This window comes from Euprymna scolopes, chromosome 14 (genome assembly GCF_053919585.1).
Source record: "Euprymna scolopes isolate OS-2025 chromosome 14, ASM5391958v1, whole genome shotgun sequence".
In the NCBI taxonomy this organism is placed as follows: domain Eukaryota; kingdom Metazoa; phylum Mollusca; class Cephalopoda; order Sepiida; family Sepiolidae; genus Euprymna; species Euprymna scolopes.
In genome coordinates this window covers 109,378,438-109,399,618 of record NC_136495.1, presented here as the reverse complement: position 1 = coordinate 109,399,618, position 21,181 = coordinate 109,378,438, and the positions used below count along the sequence as shown (strand labels likewise).

The 21,181-nt window shown below is 34.3% G+C and overlaps 1 protein-coding gene across 1 annotated transcript in view; it reads left to right on the top strand.

Moving 5' to 3' along the window:
• Positions 1–21,181, top strand: part of LOC145293213 (uncharacterized) — a 226,578-nt gene that overhangs the window by 154,389 nt on the left and 51,008 nt on the right. The window lies entirely within an intron of this gene.

Below are 21,181 nucleotides of genomic sequence, written 5' to 3'. Positions count from 1 at the left end.
AGAACAAGCGAGTTGATTGCCTACTCTTTGTCTTGGTTCCCTTTGCGACTGAAGCTGCACACATGTGTTGAGGTCCGGACAACGTTACACGGCTTCGTGTTGGAACAAATTAGGCGATTTACGTGTAAAATGCCTTTTCAGGTATGAGATTTCAGAATAAGAATGCCAAACCGGAACCAATTAATTTCATATCTCTATCTGTCTACTGTTATATAAAAGTCACTTTGTGTGTGTGTGTGTGTGTGTGTGTGTGTGTGTGTGTGTGTGTGTGTGTGTGTGTGTGTGTGTGTGAGAGAGAGAGAGACAGAGACAGAGAGAGAGAGAGAGAGAGAAATAGAGTTCCTCATAGGTTCCGAAAGGGTTATGCTTATCATTTGCAAATTTCAGTCAAAGGTAATGTATACATGTCTGGCATTGTTCTTAGACATGGTTTGTACAGAAATTCATTCGATAAGTATCGAAAATCGAAAAAGTCCGAACCTAAAAATATTTTTCTTATGGACAAAAAGAATAATTTTTACAGGGGAGTTGATATACGTTACACTGGCAAGGGAGATAATAAAATCTTAGCAAATGATTTCTTCTTTTAAAACAAAACAAAAAAAGAACACAAGTATTAACATCTGGAGATGTAGCTCAGTGGTAGAGCATTCGGCTACAGATCGAATGATTCCGGGTGTACCTCACCACTTTATTTTATTTATTATTTTTTCTTATTAATGAGTTCAATTTATAATAAAATATGAGGTATTATTTAAAAACGCCGAAAATCATTTCTTCCTTGGCATATTTTAAAACTAAAAATTAATCACAAGTGACTTTTCCAGGACATTCATCGTCAAGCCCAAATATCAGCTGACGTGGTATTGTAAAAAAAAAAATACAGACGGAATTTGATGAACGACATTATTATTATTTACTCACTAGGAGTATTCACACAAGCCATCGTCAAAGATTGTTCTTTGAGAACAACTATTAGTGTTCCCTGGAGTCTGAGTGACAACAAGTCTCCCCATATTTCCAGTACTCTCCAACTATTTCGACAACCTTTGCAGATTAATTTGCGTTATCGCAAAAGTCGCTTACCATTGATTTCTCGTTGGCGGTGACCATTGGTCTTCACTGGAATTTGTTTGACAAAAAGCCTCCACAAGGTCCCAGTCTTCTTTACACAGTGTTTTTTCTTCTCGGTTTTCCATTTCTCCTTGACCCTCATTATTTGGTGTAGTGCCTGTTTATGGTGACACTCACAGGAAAAAAAGGTGAGCGCGGTTTCTTCATTTGTACAGTTTCAGTTTTCATGCGATGTTACTTTGTGTTTTGCATCTGTAGCCGTTTCTGTGTCCAGTTTGTGTGTAGTTTATGTATGGTGTTAGTCTCCACATTCAAGGGTTTTCCTTAATATTTCTGCAGTTTTCATTATTGAAATTCGTTGTATTTTCTCGGTCATCCCTCTGATTCTTATCTCTCCCATTCTTTTTCCAAAGTTCTTTGGTATCGTTCCTAGCGCTCCTTCCTACTATTAGTGGTGTTATTTTTACTTTCTCCATTCTCCAGACCCCTTTGAGCTCTCTGGCCAGTTCCGTGTATTTGCTCCGCCTCTCATTCTCCTATCGTTGTTGTTGTAGTAGTAGTAGTAGTAGTAGTAGTAGTAGTAATAATAATAATAATAATAATAATAATAATAATAATAATAATAATAATACGAATACGAATACGAATTAGTCCACTGGGCAAATTATTCCTCGTAATATATAATATGCAATAAAGAATTGATTCCATAATAATACTTACGCAATATGCATAAATTAAATTATCAAGTTACGATCAAGTACGATTGGGCTACGCCGGGTGTCCAGCTAGTTTCAAATAAATGACATGTTTTTATATTTTCCATGTTTAAGTTGTTGTCACCTTATTTATACATTGCAAGTTTTTGTATTTTGAATTAGATTTTTTCCGGCGTCCTCTTCGGCTCCCTTGTCGAAGGCCCGTAGCCACCGGTTGAGAAACGCTGCCTTAGCATATTATTAATATAGACCAGTATAAAAGAATGTTTCACTAATTGTTGTTAAAAAGCCTTTCACTTTTCGTCTTGTTTTCGCTCCATTGAAACCGGGTGCCTGTCTGGTGGGTGTGTATGGAGCACTAGTCGCTATCTGTGGGCTGACTAACCCTTGCGGATACGTAAGGCTGCGAAGCTGAGGGGTAAGAGGAGCAAAAGTTGTTTAGCGAATATCATGGATATCATTTTTGGGACCTTAATCTTAAACCTCCTTCCCCACCCACCCCCACGCCCCCACTCTCTCTCTTTCTCTTTCTCTCTCTCTCTCTCTCTCTCTCTCTCTCTCTCTCTTTCTCTCTCTCTCTCTCTCTTTGGGTCAGGTTGATAATACCCACAGAGGAAATCATTCATTTCCATGTTTGGCGCCAACAGCATTGAAACCTAATAAAAATTACCGCTTTTCTTTTTTTTTTCTTTTCTTTTTTTTTAATGGCGACCAATCTTTACACGAATAAAATTATTATAAACTAGCATACGTACTTGTCGCTGTGTGGGCATTAACATCGTAAAAATAAATATCATCGTATTTAGATGCCCAAACAAACTTTTAATTTTAAACGAAATTTTACTTTAACTTTTAATTCTGTCTTGTGTTACTCTTCCATAGAAGTTAAAATATTTGACGGTAGTTTTTGTTTTTTTTTGCCATAGGGTCACTAATTAAGGTAACCATTTGCAATTGTTCATATCTTTTCAACTTTTAGCATATTATGTTTCGATATTTTGACATAAGCATTGATCGTTCGTATTATTGTACATTTTCATTTTGTGGGTTTGTTTTACAATAATATATAGAGAGAGAGATTCGAAAAAGTTGTCAAAAAAAAAAAAAAAAAAATATATATATATATATATATATATATATATATATATATATATATATATAACATAACAAATAAATCTTATCAAAGGAAAAGATAAGTTACTGTTCTACCTAATTGGATAGGTTTTATTGTTTTTATTTAATGTAAAATGTTTAATCAGTTCTAAAAAAAAAGGCTTGTCGTGTTTATCGTGTTTATCAATATAAACCAAACAATTTTCTTTAATAAAACAACCAAATCAAACGTATGAATAAAATAGTCGAAGATGGTAAAGAATTTGAAGCATGAACACGTTTGACGAAATACTCCGATTCGACATTAAATAATTCGAAAACTGTTGATATGAAAAATAACCAAATGATCTGTTCTTGGGAAATTAACGGCAAGCTATAGTTGGCCTAAACGCGCTGCACTGTACGTACCCTGGTTGGCGTGGAGGCGGTGCAACCGTTTTCGTGCGAAGTGAGAATTGCTAGAGAATATTAAATACACAAACAGACCTCAGTCGAATGTATATCCCGCTTAGGCTGAGATGATATTCAGCGACGTTAAGTTGTTGCACTTGTTCGCATGGAGTTGTCAATATCCTCCCCTCTGCAACGTCTGGTATTTTGAAACTAGTCTGAGCACCCGGCGTTTGGAGGTGTGTATTGAACAAAAAAAAAAAAAATTGGTAGTAGGCAGGCAGGCTTGAACCTGTACCGCGAAGGAGGAAAAGAACGTGAAAAGAAAAAAAAATGACGTCTTTGCAGTTGCACCGATCGCCAAACCGGAAGTGACGAATGTTTAAATTAAGACTTGTCAATCGAACAGAGGGGATGATTTTTAAAAATCTCAGCGAAAAAAAAGCGACCCCTCTCAGTAGAAAAGCGCCCAGTTGAGGGTGACGGAATTAATGTTTTTAGCCAAGTTTTCGATATTTGTCGTCCGAAGGGTCGAGCTTCAAAACGATACCGATCTTGAGAAAATCTGTCGCCTCTGTCGAAAGTTTTAGACATACATACATACATACATACATACATACATACATACATTTAAGCAGACAGGTGAAATTTATATCATAGATGGTCACTCATCTGGTACTGACCAGGCGCAATCTCGCCTAACCTCGCTGATCTAACGATAACCGGTGTGTCAACGGGATCATGCCGTAAGAGTGGGATGACTCTGTAAAGTTAATTTAGCTCAGTGCGTGTGTTCGTAGGGGGGGGGGACGATTCTGCTTCTGCACCGATTCTGAATACTACTGATTGTCCCCATCCCTTGAGTGTGTCCGAAAGGGATCAGAGAGTATAAAGAAGTCGCCGTTGTTGTGGAGCCTGAAATTAAAAACCTATCCATCCACCCCCTCCCCGTAATCGATGTTCTATCTTAAAGGTAGATTAAGAACTAACATATTTTATGACGTGGCAAGTGTGACACAGAAATCGAGAATTGAACAATCTTACTTTTAACAATATGAACAGTAAGATACGCGTCAAGACAATGATGCATGTGATGAGAGCTTACGTATGCTCTATTCTTCTATACGGATGCGAACGCTGGACCATAATCAAGGGCATAGAACAGCGACCGGAGAATCATGAAAGACTCATGGACAAAACGAAAAACAAATGCAGAAGTAATGGACACAAGAGTTCCCTTTTCAATACCATCAGAAAAAGACAGCTTAATTTTTTTTTTTTAAGTTGTCATATAATCGGGGCTGACGGACTAGAGAAACTGTTATGGAGTGGCAAAATATGCGGGAACAAACGCAGAGGAAAACGAGGCACAAAATTCACAATTTAAACTAATTTGCAACGAATAAAGAGGGCACCAACAATGAGCTCATGACAAAGACCGAGAACAATGAGGAATGAAGAGCTATGATCGTCGATGTTTGCAAGACCAGACCGGACACTTGAGGAAGAAAAAGTCCACTTTCGGCGTCTTAACTTTGGCAACTGAATTTTTGGATTTAACCAAATTTTAAAAAAAAGTGCTTGTAAATGAAATCATGTTTTTTATAATTACACATTTTTTAAACTTTGTATCGAATTTGTTAGCAGATGGAAAACAGATGATTCGCACTTCTTTTAAATAAAAGTTTTAAAATTAGAAAGAAATATCTGTTAGGTTGACAAGAAGGTTCTTGCGGAATTTTTAATTTTGATTTCAAATAAGATATTTTCAAATAAGTCTTCGTTATAATCCCTTTACTTTATGTATCATTTTAAAGAACGTTCTTTGCTCTATATAATCGTTTAAATTACAATCGCTTTTGAACAATTATGTCTTCTTTTCAGAACGTTGAATAGAAAATGGAAAAAAAGCAAATTGGCAACAATTTTTTTTTATTTCAAGCTAGGGGAAAAGCTGCTGAAACAGCTAGCGACATCAACGAAGCTCATGTATAAGACCGAGAACACGGAAAGAATGAAGAGCTATGATCGTCGGTTTTTGCAAGACCAGACACTTGAAGAAGATGATATAGTTTGATTGTCTTTCATAATTGTCAACTCGGATAAATGTGTTAACCACACTTTGCGTTTCATTTTCATAATGAGAATATATGTTTAATACGTGAACTCTTAAATCAAATCATGTATACGTTTTAAGATAGCAAAAGTTAAAGAAAGTGGTCAAGCGAGATTATGTGCACGGACGACGTTGCCTCGTGTCACAGCTAGGGAGATGTGCTGGAACACATAAGCAGTCTCTCGGGGCTCGTACATGCAAGTGGCTATTATCCGTCGAATGTCTCGTGTGAAACGTGTAGTATCAGGGGCGAGATCAAATGACTTTTCATGAAAATCGCTAAGGACAAAACATGAAGCCTTTTGTTGTAAGGTGTTAAAAAATATCACTTCAAGGTCAAAAACTAGTTGACGATGAGTGTTACATAGATAGATTTCGACAAAGAAAACGTCAATTCTCCCCGCTCCCTTGTCAGAAACATTGCTCGTGGAATGTGAGGACTAAATGACTAAACAAGGGAAGCGAGAGTAAACAAAAGTGCACTTTTTACCCTTTTTGAATAGATGGCCTAGCGACACCCACTTGTACCCACACTTTTGAATAACCTTGTGCCTATTTTGTTGTTAATGTAAAAAAAAAAATATTGCTGCAAATAAATATTTTAGTATATTTTTTCAAGAGAAAAAAGCATATGTATTAAGGTTGAATAAAGAATCCGATAGAATCAATGGCACCTGTAATTTGTAAGAACATGTTTGTATTTACATTAGCACGGATACAGCCGTTCGTTAAAAAATAAATAAAAGCTAAAAATACAAAATGGCTGAACAATGGATTAAGCAACATAATTATCAGAATCGACAAGATGTTGTCAACCTGAGATTTTGTCTTTGGGACTAACTCCCAGTGATTGTTGTTCTTTGTTTCATTCAACTGAAATAAACTGGGAAGTGAGGGTGGTCTATGTGGTTAACGACACGGACTGACAACCTGGGTGCCCCAAATTCGAATCCAGTTCGTTCCACAAAAATCACGACTGTCTCGTAAGTATCTGGAGTCTTTCTAGAAATAATTATCACTAGAAAAATATCGGGGAAACCATTGCCAACAATTGAATCTTCGGATTCATACGATATAATCAAGATGGACTGAAGTTGGCTTAAAAGTAAAAATGCCGTTTTAAACTTAAAACGACTAATTAGATATTTAATAAATGTTGGTCACCAGTTTTTAGGGATGTGCTTCATGCCAGTTTTAGGGTGTTGCTTTAAGGCTGCTTTTCTTTTTGTTTTTGTTTTTTTTGTTTTTTGTAATGGGAGAAATATTTTGGAGATTGGAAGGATTCAGAGAAGTATTTTCAGTGAAAAAAGTTTGCAGGTTTTATAATCAAATGTGAGGAAAACGAGAGACTTTGTCATGAGATAAACAAAAAAAAATAATGAATTAAGGCATATATTCACAAAAAAGATATTTTATATGTGCAATTCTAAATTTTTCAGATCAGATGTGAATGCTTGCAGAGACCGACCATCATGGCTCTTCATTCCTTCCGTGTTCTCGGTCTTTTACATGAGCTTTGTTGGTTGGTTGGCTGTTTTTTTACGGCATATCAACCCTTTTCGGGTTATTTAATGCCGAATCTAGTGATTTTGAAGAAATTTTTTTAATAGAACACATTTGTTTTGTTTTTTGAGTTTTTTTTTTTTTTTCAAGTCAGTTTCTATTTAACCCATAATTGGGACCCTAACAGGTACTACCACTCCGGGTCAGAGTGGACCTGAGAGCAATGGCAATTAAGGGGTGGCTCCACACTCCCCAAAGCCCGCAAGCTGGGGCCTCACCATCTGATATATTTTAAGGTCATATCCAGGATCTGTGTTATGTTGATTAATCGGACTATTATTCTCATCTTGAGTGTTATTAGCACAACGTTTCGGTCGCTGCAACCTGCGATCTTCTTTAGGTGTTCCCACGGTTCGAATTCTTGTAGTGCAGAGCCAGCCCTCTTTTCCTTAGTAGAGAAAAAGAAGCATGTTTTCAACACCCGAAGAAGGTCGCAGGTTGCAACGACCAAAACGTTGTGCTAATAGCACCCAAGATGAGAATGATAGTCCGATTAATCAGCGCAACACAAGCAGATTTTGTATACATTTACAATGGAAGTTTACAGCAATGGGAAAAGCATAAAATGTTAGTGTAAAAACAAGGAAGAGTCGTTAGCTGAGACACTGAACAAGATTAAGAGCTGTGCGTTTCAGTGGAAACGAAACATCATCTTCAAAACTTCTCTGTTCATTTACATCTCTATCTTTATCTCTACTATTATATAAAAATCACTTTGTGTATATGTGTGTGAGTTCCTTCCTTATAGATTCCCAAACGACTGAGCTTATCTTCTGCAAATCTCACACAAAGCTACTATATATATATATATATATATATATATATATATATATATATATATATATATATATATTATATCTTGCAGTGTTCTTAGACATGTTTTCTACAGAAATTTATCCGATAAGAATCAAAAATCGAAAAAAAATCCGATCCTAAAAATAGTTTTTTTCTCTCATAGATACAAAGAAGAATTTTTACAGAGGAATTTTTAAACGTTACACCGGTAAGGGAGATAATAAAAAAGCGGAACAAGTGACTTCTTTTTTAAAAACTAAACAGACTTATTATAATCTATATATATATATATATATATATATATATATATATATATATATATATATATATATATATATATATTAGTGGTAGAGCATTCGACGACGGATCGAATGATTCCCTGCTCAGGCCCGGGCGTACCCCACCATTTTATTTTATTTTTTTCTTATTAATAAGTTCAATTTATGATAACAGAGGACGTAACATTTGAAATCGCCGCAAATCATTTCTTCGTTGGCATATTTTTAAACTAAACATTAATCAGGGGTGACGTTTATTTATTTTATTTTATTTTATTATTTTATTGTTTTGCCGAATTATTTCTCGTAATCTATATATCTATAAAAGTGAAAGTGTCTGTCTGTCTCTCTGTGTGTCTGTGTACCTGTGTGTCTGTGTGTCTGTGTGTGTACATTTCCCCACGCAATAACTCTGTCAATTTTTAGTCTACAGACTCGAAATTTGATATACAGGGTACTGAAATTTGGGAAAATCGATGTGATCCGTTTTCGGCCAGAAATTTGGCGAGTAAGGGGTCAAAGTTGAACGATTTGACCATTGAGAATTCTACCAAGCTCCTGCGACAATTTTGGGTCTAATCACTTGAAATTTTAGATATAGGTTTCTTGGACATGGATCTAACTTAATAACTTGATTTGATCCCAAAACAATAAATGTTAAGGGATCATAATCGGGGCCAAAGTTTTTAAAAAATTGACCGCTTTTTTCTTTTTTTTTTTTTGCTCAACATACACCTCCAAATACCCGGGCAACGCCGGACACCCATGCTAGTATATAATATTCAACAGAAGAATGATTCTATAAAAATACATACGCAATCTGCATGAATTAAAATGTCGCGTTTAAGCGTATTGTACGACCGGGCAACGCCGATTCATTGAAAGTTGTTTATAACAGTCAATGTTTATTTGATTTTAATATTAGTAAGAAAAATTGGAAATATTTCAATGAATAAAGTGTATACTAATTGTCCAGACGATGATGAGTCGATTAGTTGTTTGTGTCTGTGTGTTCGTTAATGCTCGTGTCCGTGAGAGAGTGGATAGATGTTGGAGAGAAAGCACCCAAAAGAAGGACGCACATTGACAACGATTCGTAGGCTCGGTTCCACTGGTTTCCTGAAGAAAAATTTTGCTTTTTAAAGGATTTAGGTAGCTCCCAGAAATACCATTTCAAATAAATTCAAAAAGTTTTCTGACTGGTCCAAAATATAATTATTTGTTTTTATCCAGGATAGTGTATAATACGCACATGACGTGATACAAACGCGTTTACGCATTCAATCGGCGAAGTATGTGTGTGTGTGTTTTAATGAAGTTGACGACGGACGGAGCTGCTGACATAGGTACGAGGACACATCTTAATAAAGGAAACTATTCCAAATTCAGCGCTTGCCTCCCCCTTCGCACCTCCTGATGAAGACGACCTCAACACCTGGTGTCTTGTTATTCAATTAGCTGCAGTAATTATTCAATTAATTAATTAATGGTATTCGTTAAAAATCAATTAATGTTTGAATAAAGGTTTTCTTTATCTCTTTCTTTTTTACAAGCATAGAATCATACGTAAATTTCCTTAGGCGAAAAGCTGGTTGGAATTATTTTTAAAGTACCAAAGAAAATAACACATTGAAAATGGTAAAATAGTATAGGTTGGAATAAATAAAAATAGTGTATATATATATATATATATATATATATATATATATATATATATATATATATATATATATATATATATAAGAAATTTATTACTGTGAGTCCAGAATGAGTTTACATATTGTTTCAACTAGAGGAAGATCCCCAAAGAGAGGAAATATCCAACTAGCATCGTCAGAATTCATTCTGGACTCACAGTAATAAATTCATTCTGGTAATAAATTTCTTATATACTGCTCTGGCTACACATTGAGCACTCTATTCCGGTTTTTCCACCACTGGTAAATATATATATATATATATATATATATATATATATATATATATATATATATATATGTATATATATATATATATATATATATATATATATATAAAACATAAATTTATATATATATATATATATATATATATATATATAAAACATAAATTTATATATATATATATATATATATAAGATTGACAAGAAAGTTCCTGCTGTTGTTAACTGTTACAATCAGATGAATATATCTCGGCTAAAACAAAATTTTATTGATTGAAATAAGCATCATCATAATCAACGCAATTTTACACCGCAAAACAAGCGTATTTATACCAGTAACGTAAAAATCTTGCGTTCTGGTGGCGATAAAATTGCCGAAGGCGTTTTTGATATCGCAGAAAGTTTTCGAGGTGCTTTAAAAAGTGGTAATCGGTAGGTGAGAGGTAGAGGTCTAGAGAGTATGGCAGATGAGGCAGAGTTTCGTAGCCCAATTCATTCAACTTCTGCAGAGTCGAGCAATATCATGGAGGAGAATTGAGCCTTTTCTGTTGACTAATACTGGTTGTTGTTGAAGTTTCTGATGCATTTTTATCCATTTGTTGACAGTACTTCTCCGCCGTAATGATTTCCCTTGCTTTAAAAAGCTGTAATGGATGAGACTGGTCGCAGATCACCAACAGTCAGCATGACTTTCTTTTGGTGCAACTCTGGCTTCTGCAAGTGTCGTAGAACATCGTAGGCGTCTAACCACTGAGCTGAGCGTCGAACCTACCTTTTATGGCAAGTCGAGAAACGGGTCGTTCTTGTCGTGTAAAAGAGGTGAAGATGAAACTTCATAACGGCGTTTCTTTTTGGTTATCGTTCAGTTCGTGAGGCACTCATTTATCAAGTTGTTCTGTCTTTCCAATCTCTCTCAAGTGATTGGAAAACGTCGTATTCAGAAGCAAGTTTTCAAACAGTTGTGCGTGGATCGGCTTCGACTAAAGCTCTTAATTGACGTTGTCGACATCTGATGGCCGACCACTACGCTAAGCATGTTCAAGACTCTTGTCACCGCCAAGAAATTTCTTAAACCGCCATTGTGCGGTGTATTTTGTTATGGTTCCTGGGCCAAACGTTTCGCTGATATCGCAAACTGTTTTAGCAGCTCTTCGGCCTAGCTTGAATTCAAATAAGAAAATTGTGCGAATTTGCTTTTTTCCATCTTGTATTCAACGTTTTCAAAAGAAGACATAATTGTTTTAAATCGATTGTATATTTATTGGATACAAGTAGTTTTCGCGATATAAAGCTCTGTATTATACACTTTAAACCACTGGCTGGCAGATGAGTCCGCACGGTCGATGAGCAAATCTAATTATATCCGAACGACACTGCCACCCCCAAATTTCTTTGTTGCTTCATGGTATTTGTGCATTGGGATCCTGACAGCGATTGTCAAGGTAAATTTGTGCCAAATATTTTGACAGCCAGCCCCACTACCAAAATGGGGTGTCTATTCCGAAAGCCGTTCTTAATATGGAGATGTCGCAGGTGATCATTCCTAAAGTCGTTCTTAAGATAAGGAGGTTGGGGGTGTCTATTCCGAAAGCCGTTTTTAACATGAGGAGGTTGGGGTTTGGCCAACAAAAACAACCGTATTTAAATTTTTTTACGAGAGGGGGCATGCTTACACCAGGCAACACCGTTTAACGAATCCTGCCAGTGTGTGTTTGTATATATATATATATATATGTTTGTATATATATATATATATATATATGTATGTATATATATATATATATATATATATATATGTAGTCATCGACATACAGTCTTATTTCGTTGTATCACAACTCATCAGTGCCGCTAGACTAGCACCTCTCCGAAGCCGAGGATTGAACCTAGAACCATCGTGTTGACAGTCAGCAGTTCTACCGATCAACCCACAGGAGCGACGCCCGTAAATTATCTCGCCAGATGTCTATTTAAACAAACATTTGTCCACCACTTTTTAAATTAAGTAATCATATATATATATATATATATATATATATATATATATATATATATATATATATATATATATATATATATATATATATAATTACTTAATTTAATCACATAAATTAATATTCGAAAGTATAAATTTATGCGTAAACTTTAAGTATTTACTTCAACAATGCTCAATACGTAGGTAGAGCTAGATAGTAAGTTATAAAATATATATGGCACTTAAGGCATAAGCCTGATGTGTCCTAGCGTGGATGAAATGCGGAATATTCTGTGCAGCTTAATATAAAGCTGGACGCCTGTGTGTGTCGGGTCACGAATAGGTTCCTATATGGTTGACTATTATAGAAAACTGATCACATATAATGATAGAAGATGTATCGAGACACAGGAATGGGTATGTTTGATTTGGCATAATGATGATTCATTAAAATTGTGAGGCCTGCGTACGCGCCTGGTCCACAAAGTATGGAAATAAAAAATTTAAAAATTTAAAAAAAAAACGTTTACAAGTGTTTTTGATATAGATGTATATAATAATACTTTAATAAGTATGTTTTAATTTAAATAGGGATGTATAATAAAATTGTGGGGTCTGGGTTCGCGCCTGGCCGCCATAGAATGGAAATAGGCTCTAACTTTAATAAAGACTTTTCATATCTATCTGCGTAAGTATACTTTGATAATTATATTTCAGTTTGAAGAAATATGGTATAATAAAATTATGGGGTGGTCGTTCGCGCCTGACCTCCATAGGATGGAAATATGTCACAAAGCTTAACAAGGTTTTTTAATATAGATCCACAGAATATTGTGATAAGTGTTTCAGTGTGAACAGGTATGTTATAATAAATTATGGGGTTTATCTATTTTATTTTTACTTTCATCATATTTTGCTTTGATTTTGATACCCCCCAAATTCGAAGCTATCTCTTTACAACCCTTTCTTTCCATAACTTATCATACTTTCATAAATCAGAGTCCATTTTCTGTAGGCTGTTTTTGAACCCAATCAACGACGGGTACTTTTGCTAATATATATATATATATATATATATATATATATATATATATATATATATATATATATATATATATATATATATATATAAGATCAGTGAAGAATTCTGAATCCTTCGAATTAGGTCATTTTGGTTTCTGTAATAGCTTATCAGGTAACTACCGGTGATTACTGGCAGCTGCGATTGTACCGGTCTTTTTTATTTTATCTTTTTTTATTATAGTGTGTGTGCGTTTTGTGATGTTGTTTTCACTGTGTTGTTCTTTTTTACTGTGTTACTAGTTTGCTATTTTTAATCACTACGATACATAGTAAATATTTGGAAGGAAAGAAGACTTTAGTCATATTAAGATGCGTCCACGCATATCTGCGAGGGGTTCTGTAAGTCAGGCGATTGCTCAGTCTTCAGTCACATGCTTTAGTGTAAAAGAGGTTTCTAATCGCCACATATATTAGATGTGTAATCTATCAGTTATAAACAAGCCTGTATAAGAGGCTGCGTCCATTGGTCGATATTTAACACATTAGTCTTTAATAGCACGTTCCTATCGCTATTAATTAAACTGTGCGCTTTAAAGAAAACGTCGTCGCTCTGTCTCTCTGTCTCTCTTTCATATATATATATATATATATATATATATATATATATATATATATATATATATATATATATATGCGTGTGTGTGTGTGTGTGTGTGTGTTTTACTGGGTTTTTTTAACATCAATAAATATTTATTATTTTATCATTATTACCAGCAGTGAAATATTTTGTTTGTACATAAATCAAATAAGAAAAGCAATTAAATGAATCGTTTTTGGCATAGCAAACTATGCACACATTTTTTCGATTTTATATCGATTCGGATATCTCCAAAATATTCCGATTTTTTGGAATCCCGATTCCGATTCAAATAATCGTCCCAGCTCTAATATATATATATATATATATATATATATATATATATATATATATATATATATATATATATATAAGGAAAACGTGGATATTTTTTGTTTGTTTTCCTTTTGAAACTGATTTTTAATTCACAATTATGAATCCTTTTTACTCACTATTAAAACAGCTCTAGGATATCTATACCTATTGAGCTTATTATATATCTACAGTACAATGAGCACTGTTTTATTTGAATAGAATTAATACATTTACTAATACATTACAATAAACTCTGCTCTTGAGACTCCAGGTCTAATTCACTCAAAAAGAAATATATATACATGTGTGTGTGTGTGTGTGTGTGTGTGTGTGTGTGTGTGTGTGTGTGTGTGTGTGTGTGTGTGTGTGTGTGTGTGTGTGTGTTAGAGAAAAAAATAAAACTTTAAAAAGTTGAAATTTAAATCAGATTTAGTGTTCGACTGAATATCCCACAAAACAATTTACAAAGTCCTTATTCCGTGGAGTTGTTGTTACTTTGTTGTTTTTGCTTGTTTCTTTTTGCTCTTTTTCTTTTCTTAGTGTCGTTGTTATTTTTCACTTCTTGTTATTGTTTCTTCTTTTTTGTTGTTTTTGTTGGTGGTTTATCTCTTCTTGTTTGTCTGCTCTTGTTGTGTTTTGTTGTTTTTGTTGCTGTTGTCTCTTCTACTTGTTTTCTCTTCTTGTAGTTGTTTTTTTTTTTTTTTTTTTTTTTTATCCGTCTCTTCTGGTTGTTTTCTCTTCTTCTTTTTATTTTTGCTTGTCTCTTCCGGTTGTATTTTGTTTTGTTTTTTTTTTGGTGTTTTTTGTTGTTTTTGTTTTTTTTCTTTTTGTTTTTTCTTCTCGTCCCTTTTTGTCTACTTTTTTTAATATTTCTTTTTGTTGTTTCTCTCTTTTTGTCGTTGTCTCCTGCGTTTTTTTTTATTTTTTTATTTTTAGTTGTTTCTTCTTGTTGTTTGTCTCCTCATTGTTGTTGGTTTTTCTTCTTGTTGTGTTTGTCTCCCCTTGCTGTTGTTTCTACCTGTTCTTGTTTCTCCTTGGATCGCGTTAAACCAATAAAATAACTTCATCACACGCCACAGACGAAGTTAGCAAAGGAAAGACGAAAGAAAAGAAAAGCCATGAAATAAAGAAAGAATAAAATGTGGAGCGAAAGTAAGGGAGCAAAAGTAACGACGAGACGAATGAATGAGGGAAAGGATGACACAGGTGCAGGTAATGAAAGGAGGGCAATCGATCGACATTCACTACGTTATCTTTTGAGAGAAAAGATGAGAGAAAAAAGATAAACAAAAAAGGTTTAATATATGAATGAACGCAAGCCGGGGAGACCATCTCAATGAAGATAATTCACGCTTGCGCGTAAAATCAAACGCGTTGATTATGAGAGGTTTAATTAGGTGAGTCAGTGTAAAACAAGAAGACATTCCAAACATACGCTTTATGTCAGTGCAGTTTTTATATTTGTTACACTTCTATTTATATATATATATATATATATATATATATATATATATATATATATATATATATATATATATATATATATATATATATATATATATATATATATATTTACATTTTCACCCCATTTACCCCAAACAAGGCAAATTGCCACTTTGGTGTAGGGGGCTACTATCAGGGGGAACAACTACTGGGGTAATATGTAGGGATTTGGGCAGCAAGATGTCGGTTCACGTTACACTTGAACTTCTGCATGTCAGTACTGTTGGGGAAGCAGGGACCTGGAATGGAATTCCAAAGTCTAGCGGTTCTGGGGAAGAAACTATTGGAGTACAAAGATCTTTTACATCTAGGGATCTCTACAGTGTGGGGGTGGGATTTAGCAGCCTGTCGGGTTTGTCGAGGGTGCTCACGTCGTGGGGGCAGAAGTGATTGCAGTTCGTCAGAGCATTCACCACTAAAATACTTGTAGAAAAGGCAGAGGGATGCAACATTTCGTCTATGGGACAGAGGCTGAAGCTTAGATGCCAGTTCAAGGCCTATCAGGTTTGAGACTCTCTTTTGAACCTTGTCAAGGAGCGAGAGACTAGTAGCAGATGCACCAGCCCAAATGTGACAGCAATACTTCATACATGGGCGAATGATGGCCTTATAAAGGTACAGGATAACGGTAGAGAGAGCCCACCTTTCTTGCAGCGGCCCTGGCAATGTTTTCAACATAATTGTTCCAACTCATGTTTCCTGTGAACGTTAGGACAAGGAGTTTGAAAGATGTACTCTCAGATAAAGAGTCGTTGGCCATTGTTATAGGTGGTAGAGAAGGTTTCTTGTAATTATTGAATGAAACTAGTTTAGTCTTGGCGGCATTGAACGTGACCAACCATTTTTGTCCCCATTCCACTACAGATTGTAGGTATAGTGTAACGTATAAGCATATATTTATATATTTATCTATCTATATAATTATAAAACTCAAATGACCTTGTAACGGGTGTTGTAACCCAAAATCCGGTTTACGACTTCCGTTTGTGCAAGCGTACATAGACATAAACCCATAACAGCGTAAAAAAATAAACACAAATCGCTGAACCAGTTTCGTTCGAACAAACGGACGTCTTTAGAAAAACGAATATCTTAAAATTATTGAATAAAAAATTTATATACATGGAAAGCAAACGCAAAACGTGGTTACAAATAATATGTATAATCATCCAGCTGTTTCATATATACGATATATATTATACTAAATAATCAATGCGACAATAAAACATATTACTGTGTACGTTTTCAGCGTCCTAATTTTGTTTTTTCGCGTGTAAATTATCCAAATAAACAATTAATACTTTCTGCTTTTCGTTTTGACATCGTTTATTTCCGTATTACGTTTAAGTTATTTCAACGCAATTTTCTTACAAATAAAATCTACTTTAACCCGTTGACAAACATAAAACCATTTTACAACGGCGATTTACCCACCGCCTTTTTTTTTTAATTTATTCTCCATTTTTAATCTTTCTTAAAAAAATTCATACATTTTCTTCTACACTACCAACATAAATAAATAACCCCGAAAATATGTTTTTTTTAATTGCATCACAAATAAATAATCAACGTATTGTCTTACTGTGTACGTTTTCAGCGACCCAATTGTTTTTCTTTTTTTTTTCACGTTTAAATTAAAAGATATATGTAAAATTTTAATTTGACTTTAAGTATTATGGTATCTGTTCAGTGAACATTTACATATAAGTATGGCAAACCACTTATAATTTAATTATAATTTATATACGTAGATTTTTGTTTTAACGATATTAAGGTAAACGTCTCCACCTTTCTAGAAAATCGCCCATTTTTTATTTGGACGTAAACAAATGATATTATATTTTTATTAATTAATTTATTTATTATTTTTTAAAAACAGTAATCTACGCATGTTTCAGGACCCTACCCCTCTTTAACGTAGCTAGACTGTTATCAGAAATCGAACCCCAGACCTTTCGTATTTCAGTCCAGCGTCTTAATCCATTACGCTATGATGCCAGAGATAATTTATATATTTACATAGATTTTGTTGTTGATTTTTTTAACGATATTAATGTTTATATATATATATTTGAAGTTGAGTTTGTTTTATCGCTTCAACACTGATATTAAAAGCCTACTTTTTCTATTTTTAGATAGTAAAACGAATACATTCAATCATACGGGCGAGTTTAACGAATTTGCATATTTATTTAAAGTAATTTAAATATTATATTTAAGCGAATTTTACTACGAAGCAACGTCGGACTCCCTGCTGGTATATATATATACTAGCATTGACGTCGTTGACTGGGTTAAAAACAGCCTACAGAAAATCGACTCTGATTTATGAAAGTATGATAGGTTATGAAAAGGAAGGGTTGTAAAGAGATAGCTTCGAATTTGGGGGTATCAAAACCAAAGCAAAATATGATGAAAGTAAAAATAAAATAGATAAACCCAATAATTTATTATAACATACCTGTTCACACTGAAACACTTATCACAATATTCTGTGGATCTATATTTTAAAAAAAAAAACTTGTTAAACTTTGTGACATATTTCCATTCTATAGAGATCAGGCGCGAACGAACATCCCATAATTTTATTATATCATATTTCTTCAACCTGAAACATAATTATCAAAGTATACTTACGCAGATAGTATGAAAAGTCTTTGTGTGTGCCTATTTCCATTCTATGGGGGCCAGGCGTGAACACAGACCCCACAATTTTATTATACCATCCCTATTTAAGTTAAAACATACTTATCAAAGTATTCTTATGTACATCTATATCAAAAACACTTGTAAACGTTTTTTATTAATTATTAAATTTTTTATTTTCATACTTTGTGGAACAGGCGCGAACGCAGACCACACAATTTTAATGACTCATCATTATGCCAGATCAAACATCCCCATCCTGTGTTGAATAATTAACCACTGTATCTGCTTCCACAACAGTGTCGATGAATTTGTATGTGACTACCTCACTTCGAATTTTACGTTGAATAATTAGCAACTGCATCTGCTTCCACACCAGTGTCGATGAATCTGTATAATAGCGTTAAGTTCATGGAGTCTTCCTATTGAGCTGCAAGAATAGCTCGTTCACTCAGTCAAGTGGAATTCGTATAATTAAATTTGAATATCTGGAAAAACACTTTAAACCAACTCTTCTTTTGATGTAATAAAATTACAAGTTAAGAGTCAAAGAATTTCGTCCTTAACTCGGATGAGCCTGCACTTTTCCGTACCCAATTTCCCACAAGTGATGCAAAAATTTGTGTGCGGATCGAGCAGTCTGCAACTGGATACGCATATTTGCAGTTAGTTTAATGTCTTCACATGGCACCAAAAAGTAGAGTATTTGAGGCAAGCATCTATTTCATCTGCTGGTGTTGATTGAAGAATTGCAGGTAACATTTGTCTGTAATCTCCTGCAAGTAATATTACTGCATTTCCAAATGGTCTGACATTGGCATGCAAATCTTGTAAGGATAGACCAAGGTCTCAGGCGATTTTTTGCGTGCCATTGTGCATTCTTCCCAAACAATAAGTTTGCTTTTCTGCAACATTTTCTCCATACTGGATGTTTTCGAGAGGTTGAACATGAGATTTTTGAAAAATTGAATGTTTAATAGCAGTTTCAAAATAGAATAAGTAATTTTCTACTTGGTAACAAGATCGCAGGTATTCCGCATGCAGCCAGGGCAAAGGCTACGTAATTTTGTCACCGAATAGCTGCCAAAATCAATTTAATTAGAAAGGTTTTACCAGTTGCTGCTGGTGATGTTCAAGGTAGCAGTAATTTTCAAATAACTTCTATTCTCACAGTAAGTAAATTAAGTGACTAAAATAGGATTTATCCATGTTTTGACAATGCTTTAGTCACTGTAATTAATTTAAGAGACTAAAATAGGATGAGGGATTAGAGATGGACAGAAAGGAAGATATATAGAAAGAAAAGAGAAAGTGAGAGGGAATAGAGAAGGATATCTCCTTCTCTATTCCCTCTCACTTTCTCTTTTCTTTTTGACTTTTTGAAACACTTGTAAACGTTTTTTATTAATTATTAGAGAGAGATAGAGAGATTGGGAGAGGGGGGAGTTAGAAACAGAGAGGGGGCGAGACAGAGGAAAGGAGAGAAGGGGGAGAGAGAGCGATAGGGAGTAAGAGAGAGAAATGGGCTCAAAGAGAGATGGAGAGGGTGATATAGGGAGAACGATAGATTGAGAGAGATAGGGAGAGATGGACGGAGAGAGATATTTAGAAACGAAGAGAGAGGGGGAGAGAAGCAGAGGGTAAACTACAATTCACTGTTTTTTTCTTCGATCAGTAAAAGAGAAATCCTTCGAGACTGAGGCAATTTTAATTTTTTTTACTATCCAGGGTACGCTTTCGTAAATAATTGAATTCATTCAAAACGTATCGCAAAAACAAAAACAAAATAACATCGAAGTAAATCGCGATATATCCAACCGTGCGAGATGGACGAACGGTAAAAGTTTAGGCTCCTTACCGTGGGGTCTTGATTTCGAATCTCGTTATATATATATATATATATATATATATATATATATATATATATATATATATATATATATATATATATGCGTGTGTATGTGTATAGTCATCCACATACAGTACTGTTTTGCAGCTCATCAGTGCGGTTAGACAGGCAACTGCCTCAAGTCAGGATCGAAACCCGACCGCCCAAATGACAGTCAAGGCTTCTCACCATGACGCTATACGACTGCTGCTGTGTGTGTAATGAATAAACGATGTTTTGACATCGTCCGAAATGCCTAAGCCTGATTTGTTTACACAAAGAGCGTCGCTTAATATGCTAATGGCAGTTTGTATATCACTTCCCAATATGCTCAACACAAGATAGGGAGCATTATAGTCATCCACATACAGTCCTGTTTCGCTCATCAGTGCGGCTAGACAGGCAACTGCCTCAAGCCAGGATATATATATATATATATATATATATATATATATATATATATATATATATATATAGCAGTATATATATATAGCAGTATATATATATATGTGTGTGTGTGTGTGTGTATACATACATATATATATATATATATATATATATATATATATATATATATATATATATATATATAAACTTGAGTTTTTTCAGCTCTAATCAAAACCGAAACTAAAATTTATGAAGAATTCTTGGTAAAATTCTTTATAAAAAAATTAACTGACTTAAGTGCCATCAGCTATAATCGAAACCTATGCCCAAACTTATGAAGAATTCTTGGTAATATTATTTATTTCAAGAAATGGAAGTCCATAACAATTAAACGACAGTCACTTGGATGTTAACGTGACACACAAAATAAATAACGTACACGCGATCGTATTAATATATAGGTCACATATTGCAAAGGAAACAAAAAAGCTTAAAACTACTCATTTATATAAATTAACTTTTTTCCAAATTATTCCATGTGTTCCAACATGGAGACATTTTCAGGTCAAAGGTGAATAGCCTTGAATATGCGTTGCGAATTCTCAGCCATTTTGCCTACCACTCCAGTTTCCGGACGTGATAAGATTAAAAATCAAATAACCATTACTGACTCTGCATTTATCTTAACGCTTAACTTATCAATGAATTAAAATGAAAAAAAAGCGTCAGATAACTACTTTTAAATAGATACCTACTACGGACAGACAAACTTAAAAAGTAAAACACAATACTTTGTTAACGTTATATGAATAGAGATTTTGTCCGTTTATTATTCACATTTTTT